This window comes from Empidonax traillii, unplaced genomic scaffold, assembly GCF_003031625.1.
Source record: "Empidonax traillii isolate 1590-97213 ecotype Southwest subspecies unplaced genomic scaffold, ASM303162v1 scaffold87:size1256882, whole genome shotgun sequence".
NCBI lineage: Eukaryota > Metazoa > Chordata > Aves > Passeriformes > Tyrannidae > Empidonax > Empidonax traillii.
In genome coordinates this window covers 475,393-483,852 of record NW_020955280.1, presented here as the reverse complement: position 1 = coordinate 483,852, position 8,460 = coordinate 475,393, and positions in this window count along the sequence as shown.

Sequence of the window (8,460 nt, the reverse complement as noted above, 5' to 3'; positions counted from 1 at the left end):
CACCAGGAGCTGGAGGCAGGAAGGACCCCATCAGCCGCCGGCACTCAACCCCGGCGCTCCGGCTCGATGCGGCACACGGGGGGGAACGAGGGAATGAGAAATGTCTGGCTGCACAGCACTGCTGGAGCACACCAGTGCTGTTCTCCAGGCCCAGGAGGGGGAAGAGTGAGGAGAGAATTCCCACCACCCCAGCTCTGCTGGGGCAGCCCCGGGTAATGGCAGCCAGAAGATGGATTATTCCATGGGGACACGGCTGCCTTCGCACCAGGGAGCCTTGGCTCTGCCCTTTAGATGAAGCCAGTGGGCTCTGTGTGTGTGTGTGTGCACGGTTTAATCCTCCAAGAGCTGTAATTGCCACTGTACAAAAATATTACAGGTCACTGGAAGCAATTTAATGATAATAAAAATTAAAAGAAAAAAAACCAACAGGAAATGAAGCAGCTGCCATCCTCGATTTTCAGGCTTCTTTATCATGCAAAAAGCTCCTGTTCATTTCTCCACAGACACTTAATGCATCTGCAACTGCAACAGAAAGGCCTCCTCATCCTGCCCTGCACCCCATATTCTCATATGAGAACCTGTTGAGTTCTCACAGACAGGAGTAAACTTACACAACCCCTGAGAGCACAGAATTCACTACTCACTGCTGCTACTAAAGAGAGACACGTCCTGCATTTATCCATGCCCGAATGCCAGTGTCCCTGTGACAGAGAGCAGGTTCTGAGCAGCTCCCAGTGCTGCCCAAGCCCTCCAGGACAGGACTGCAAGAGCCTTTGGGATGCAGGAGCACAGCTCAGACACACACGGGCAGCCTCTGATTTTCCAGGGGGATGCTGGAAGCATCTCTGCCCACCATGCTGTGGAGCAGAGTGGTGCTGCTTGTCCTTGCCTGTTGCTCCCTCTGCCAGCTCCTGCCACTTCCATGTCCCATCCAGGGCCACACAGGAGCACGAGCAGGGTCTCGGGGCCCTTCCTGCCGCTGCCACGCTGGCACTTGTCAGAGCCAGGCAATGGCGACACTGTTATTATACATGGCCTCAAAGCCCATTCAAGGCACTGGAAGATGAATTATGTTTCATTTATATCAAAGAAGCAATCTCAGAGCCCATTTGTGATCAAATTTGCTGTCAGAGAAACTTTGCTTTATCTCATTACATCTGATATCTCTTGGCTTCTTGTCCTTGAGACTATTAAAGTTTAATGTCAAATTCAAGATGAAATGGAATCGTTGCTGTATCATCTCATCAGGACCTGGTGCGCCCCGTCCATCCTCGCCATCCTGACAACTCATTACACCAGGGCAGCTGGGGAGAGGAGGATAAGGCACCGTGGGTGTGAGGGAGGGTGAGCAGAGCACCAACCAGCACCTCAGGGAGGTGCATCCTCGTAGCACCTCACACAGCAAGGGGGACTGAGCAATGGCAAGGGCTGGCACAGACACCACCCCACTGTGCCACTGCTGCTGGGGAGCTCAGAGCCACAGACCAGGCAATCCCAGGCCTGGAAACCATCAAACACACTGCACTTTGGTCCTTCTGAGACCAAGCTGGGCCCACAGCACGGTGAGGGGTTTGAAATGCAGAGCCAGGCTGGCAAACAGACCTCTTTGAGGTGAAACATCCTCTCGGAATCATTTAGTCTCTCTGCAATCCTGCTTCCTGCAAAGACTAAACACCTTTGATGATCGGCTTTAGTGGACTCCCAGGAGAATTCCCTGGAGCCAGCTCGTTCAACCTCCCGAATACGCCGTGCAGAGGGGCCAGATTAAAGTCAGTCCTCCTGGACTGATCCACAAAAGCATCCCGAGGCAAAAACAACACCATTTTTCAGCTCTCCAGGAAAACAACTCCCAGGTGCTGCTCTTCACATCTCACCCAGGACAGTGGGGTTCCTGCCAGCCCCAAGGAAAAGGGCAGGAGCAGAGTGGGCTGTGTGGAGCACAGCAGCACAGGGAAGCACAGGGAGAAACACTGACCCCCCAGCTCCCCCAGACACAGAGCCTGCAGCTCCCAGCACGGGGACACCAGCTCAGGGCAGAGAGCACAGTCAGGGAGAAGAAACACCATTTCCCTTGGAAATGTGCTTCTGAGAAGGAGTTATTATCCATCACGGGAGAAAAAAGGGAAAATACAAACAGAAACTTCCCAACAGTCACTCACACAACGTCAAAGCCCACTGCAAAAGCAGAGGAGAAGCACAGAGCCGTGCTGGGGTGAGTTCTCCAGGTACCCTGTCGTTTTCAGGTGCCCAACCTTCGCCTCTCTAGCTGGGAATTTCAAAGCAGCCGAGGGACGCAGAGGCACAATTCCTGCCTCACTGCAAAAGTCTCAAGGAGTTCAGTCTCTGCAGATTAACAAAGGGAAGGTGATGAGGTGACTTGATCAAAGTCTTTAAATACCTACACAGAGAACAAAAAAAAAATTGATAATAGAGGGCTCTTCAGTCTAACAACAAAGGTGGAAAAAAACCAGTGGCTGGGAGCAGGAGACAGACAAGTGCAGCCCAGACATCAGGCACAGGTTGAGAGGAATAAAACATCGGGAGCTGGGCAAGAGATCTCGGCACCTGGAATGTTCTAAACCCAGCAGGGATTTTGGGGAGGAGATTTTTCCCCCCCCCCGCTAAAGGAAAAGGGAACTCCTCCAGTCCCTGTCACCCAGGATGGACAGCCAAAAGCAGCCACTCTGCAGCTGTGTGATTTATGGGAGAAGCTATTCCTTGTAAAGTACTGGCTGACTAGATCCCCTGGGTACATAAATCAGGACTCCTCTGTCCCCGTGGCTTCAGGCACTGATGGAAGCCGTGCCAGGAGCCGAGTGAGCCGGGGCAGACCGAGGGGCTGCGTGGCTGGAAGTGACCCCCAGCCCCGGGCTGGTGAATCAGCCCAGACATCCCCCCTGCCCCCCTGTCCCAGCCTTGGCACGGAGCTTCCTGCAGAGATCAGCTCCTGTGATTTGTCATCTCGAGGGTCAAACCAGTCACCCCACACTCGTCCAGCAATTCCAAGCCCACATTTCCCTGGAGCAACTGTTGGTGGATGTGTTCAACCACCACCGGTGTCAGAGAATACCACACCAAGCCTTGCCCTTCCAAGGCTTGGCTCCCTTTGCAGCAGTGACTCAGAGACACGAGCGATCCATCCCACAGAGGGAATTCCCTGAGGGAACGGCAGCTTTATGCACGATCATCACACCACGCTAAGAGCTGGATCCTTCTGGTACCCAGCACTCGGCCCAGCCCCAGCCCCTGAGCTGCAGGGCCCCCACCGCCCATCTCCCCGGGATTACTGCCGGAGCCGACACCCAGGGCAAAAGCTGCCAGGGATAAACACAGACTCCTTTCTTCAAAGCCTCAAGCGGCTTTTCCAGCCCGGGCTAAACCTTTGGCATCAATAGCCGCTAAACACATCATCATCCACACTTAAAAGAATCAACAGCAGCCTTCATTAGGGCAGCAGGCAGGGGCCAGGGCTCTGCTTTTGTGCTTTTCTGGGTTTAATGGGTTAGTTATGGCACTTTCAGAATGAATGAACTCCGAGCCCAGAGCCCCCAGCTCAATTGTCAGTTATTGCTGGCAGTTTATCAGCATTAACTGATTAGGCTCAGGATGATGGATGCCCCTGCCTGCGCCTGGTGCGGGCCGAGGAGCAGCCGCCTCTCCCTCGGTTCCTCTGTCACCCAGCAGTAATTGCCGGCTCTGATTCCCCCCACCGCCACCTCCAGCAGCAGCTTTTGTTTTCATCCTCCCGCAATCACAGAGAAGTCATAATAATAAAATAAAATTCAAATGAGAGGGAAGCTCAGCCCCGGCAGAATTTAATTGATGATCATTACACTTTGGAATCTAAACTCTTTTAATTTCATTGTGTTTCACGGAGATGAATTATGAAATTACAGCTGGCCAATTACTGATCCTGCCTTGGCTTTGTGTGCCTTTCCATTCCTCCTGTCCCTCCAAACACCCAGCTCTTCCTTTGGGAAGGATTGGTAGAAAAGGGGAAACACTGTCCTTTATCCCTGGAGCAGGAATGGTGGCACGAGTTTTGCTAACACCTCACAATTGTCTTTCAAGGGGCTGTAAAAGAGGGAGATTTGGAGAATCAGTGTGATGACACATGCCCACAGCCCTTCTGGAGGGCCAGGCACCTCCCACATCTCACCCACCATCTCCAGACAGGCTCGGAACCCACTGACACAGCCCAGCAGACACACAGTGCATCATTCCTGCAATCTCATTCAGGGAAGCTTTCAGGGAGCCTGTTCCTCGGGGCTCTCCAAGACTCCATGCCTTAAATTCCTCCTTGTTTTGTTTCACTCGCTGCCAGGATTTTTTGCTGTAAGTGGAGCTTTCTTTGCCTGCTACAGGAAGGGAGAGAGACGTGCAGACACCCGTGATGCTGCACAGACTCGCAGCTCTCTCCCACGCTGTCTGCTCCACTCAGGAGCTCCTGTCTCCTCCTCAGCACTGCCACGCAGCCCACCAGTGGGCTCACCCAGCCCCTGCACCCCTAACCCAGCTCCACCATCTCCCACCATGGACCAGCACCCACTGGGAAGCAGATCATACTGGGAAAACCCACCCCGCATCCCAGCTCTCCCCCCATCCTGCACTTCAAAAACCCTGGCTCAACTCAACAGCTCATTCAGAAAATCAAACCAAGCAGTGGCTGACAAGTGCTGCTACACCAGCAGCAGTGTCAGAGCAGCCCAGCAGCAGAGGCACCATGGGAATCCAACACAAACTTATCTCCTGGACCTGCTTCCAGTGGGGTTCATTACAGAGCTGCCTCCTCCTTTAGCTTGGGTTTGGGTTTTTTCCCCAGGGCTGAATGAGAAAATAAAGCCTTTTGCAAAACGTCACTGGAAGAAAAATACAGGCCACCACCAGAGTCCTGCCAAATAAATAAATAAGTGGAAAGTGATAAATTTTGGCTGTCTTATAAAGACAGACCAGCATTGCTTATCGGCCACGATGTGACCAGATAGCTGCCTCAGAAAACAGGCGTTGGGCCTTGGGTAATAAATGAAAGCAATAAAGGCAAAGTGCCTCCTCTGAGCTATAATTGAGCCCCGCGGTGCCAGCAGGAGCCGTTCCCCTCCGCAGGGGCTGCGGCGTGGGCACCCCCCGAGGAGGGTGCAGGGATGGGGGTACCCGGTGCCTCTCCACAGAGGGTGCTGCTGCCCAAACGCCATCCCCAGCACTGAAGGCTGCTCCTGCCGCCACCCAGGATCACAGCAGAGAGCAGGAGGGAGCCCAGGGCTGTGCATCTCCCGATAAACATCCCCGGAGCAGTTTTCCTTAAAGAGGTGTCTATTTAGCGCGATTTCCGTCACAAGCGGCTGCTTTGCATTTCTTCTGCCTTTATTAAAACTGATTTTCTATTTGCTCCACACAAGCCGATCTGATTACATTTCCATTTTCCCCTGAAGAGAGGGTCTCACTCTCCTAAGGCAAAATGGAGATGGGGCTTGGCCCCCCCGCCTCCCGCTCAAGGGCTCTTCTGCCAGGGAGCAAGGATGAGGACCAGCTCCCAGAGCTGGAGCTGCCAGGAGCTCTGCTCTGCAGCATCCCGCATCTGTTTCCATGGGGACACAGAGGCAGCGATTCAGCAGGCCTGATCCTGCCTGTGCCTGGAGAAATACCAGCCAGGAGCCATTTCAGCCAAGGAGCTGGATTTGAGGCAGGTGAATCCAGGCAGGAGCCAGCAGAGATACCTGTCCTGGCACACTCCCCTTTGGGCAGCAGCTGGAGCATCTCCACACCCATGGGCTCACCCACCCCGGGACACAGCTGGGCACCCCCAGCCTTCCTGCACAGAGGCTTCTCCTCCCTCCCTCTTCCTGCTGCCCATATTGCATCCCCACAGGATGTCTCCTGAACTCGCCTCCCCCGTGTCCCGAGGGGGTACTCGGGTCTGGCATCGGAGGGAAAGATGCCGGTAAAGCAGGTGCTGATAAATAGGTCAGCAATTCATCCCCCAGCACGGCCTGTTGGGGCTGGCACGGTCCTGGGAGCATCATAAGTGACATTAAAAGCCACAGCCAAGCACAGGAGCCCTCCTGTTGCTGGTGAGAGAACGGGCCAGCAGCGAGGTCTGGGACAGCCATTGCATCCCCATGACTCCCAGACCCACTTACAGTGACTCCAGGATCAAAATGGGATGAAGCGTTTTCATTTTGGGTAAAGATTTCCTACATTTAGTTAGTTAGGAAGCAGCCATCAATGTCCCTGCCTTCTACAGGGCTCCAAACTCTCTCCCCATCTTCCCCTCATGCTCCTCACCAACCTTGTGGAAAGCCATTACCAGGAAGCAGCTTTGAAGTCCCAACTTTATTAAGATTGATTCCGCCTGCCTCCAGTTTTGACAAGTCCAAAGCAAACATGCAGGGCCACGGGGAGATTTGGTAATAATTACCATCTTTAATTACTACTAAAACATCAATTGCTCTTGTTCAATTAGTATCAGAGATCCAGGCATGGCAAATTTTGTAGCACAGAATAAGCTGAAAATTGATTTCCGAGCACTTAACGCAGATCCCAAACTGCAAACCTGATAAGGGGGCGCTGGCAGAGCGCGGGCACCGATGGAGCGGCTCCGGAGCAAGATTGATAACTCTAGACTTACATCGTGGGCACTGAGTGGGAGCGACTCAGGAGGGGAGCACAGGGGAGGGGACAGCGCAGTGACGAGCACAGGAGCAATTAGAGATGAAACTACTGGTGATGCCACGGAAAAGGGGCACAGGAACTCCACTCTCGCTGATGCGGTGCCACCCACCACGGTCATCACAGAATCATTTAGCTGCTTCCCACAGATACCCACTGCCCAAAGCCCAGCCAGGACACACCAAGGGCCTTACTGTCATTAAAGATGAGCATTCGCACCAGAATTCCAAAACTCCAGCGTTCCAGATTCACAAACAGCCAATGTCTTCCCTTCCATTCCCAGCGAGGAAGAGGAGGAGAAGGGTCCAGCTTCCTCGCCCCAGCACCCCAAGCGGGAGGGAGCAGCTAATTGCTGCCGAGATGGGCAGAGCCATTTGCATAATGAGGTGTGAAAGGGATGTTTAGCTCATGTATTTTTTAGAAGGTTTATCTTTCATTTTATTTAGCCTAAGAAGGGCACGTCACTCAAAGCGGCGGTCATTTATAAAGACATTTCCACTGTGCCTGCGCAGAGCTGTCTCCAGGCCTAAGTGGCTGCTCTGACCAGCCTCGAATACTAATGGCAACAGCACACGAGCAAGGGATGAGGCTGCTCCCTTTCTGGTATTCCCATGTGCAGCTTTGTGGGGAAAAATCTCCAACTTCCCCCTTGTGAGCAGCAGGTTTCTCTCTGCAGCCTCCTGAGCACCATCCCCACGAGGGAATTACAAGACTGAAGTGCCAGGTGCCCGTGGAAGCCCACGCAGGTGGTGTCTGAGCAAAGCTTTGAGCCAAGGCTGCCCCGTGCAATTTAGAGAATCTGCCTTTGCTGTAGTCAATGAGCAAATGAGTTCTCTGGATCCCCTCCAGCCTGTCCCAGATGTATCCAGTGCCCCAGTGCACAGCTGGGGAGGCAGCTGGGACCCTGTGGTACCCCCAGGATTGCCCTGTCCCATCAGGCTGCTGAGCAGGACCCAGCGGGCATCAACAGCGACCTGGCACAGCACATCTCACCAGCTGGTTTTCCTTCAGCACCAAGGCCTTGCAGCACCCCATTGTTAACCAACACCCTCCCCAAAACTTCTTGAGACACAGCATCTACCCACACCCCAAAGACAGGGCTTTCTCTCGCCAAATCCTGGAGCCAAACAGGCAAACGACTGCAAAGTCATGCAGAGGGACCAGCTGCCCACTTGCTTGGCGTATTTCCTCCTCTCTTTCATCTGCTTTCCCTCCCACACTGCCTCCCCTCCCACTCCTGCCCACAGCTTAGAAGGAGAAGCTCATCTCAAGCACTGAAAGCCAGAAATTCGCTGTGTGCCTTTGTCCCCGCCACAGGTGGCTCCGGGGACCTTTTCCACATTGTCCTTGCTGCCACACAACACAGCCCCCATTGTTCCTCCCACGCTCCCTGGAAGCCTCTCGAAGCGACCACCCCTGGGCTGTGCCAGGGTGTGCTGACGTGTGGCAGCACCACATCCCTCCCCAGCATCCCGAGGTGCCCCTGCTGCAGCGCACAGCGCACCCAGGCAGAGACCAAACACACGGACACAGAGCCGGGTATTTCTCAGCTTGGAACCGTTTCACCCTTCGCAGCACGGAAACAGAAAGCAACAGCTGCCCAGGGAAGGCCCATGTTCAGGGCTGCACCTCCCCCTTGCCAAAACACACAAACTTTCCTTTTACACAGAATTTCCACAACTTGCCCGGGGTTCCTGCAGCAGCGAGCATCTCCCATCACCAGCAGCACACGCAGATCCCACGCAGCCCCGGGCCCTGCAGCCCCGAGCTGGGTGGGGCCACCCCTATTTAAAA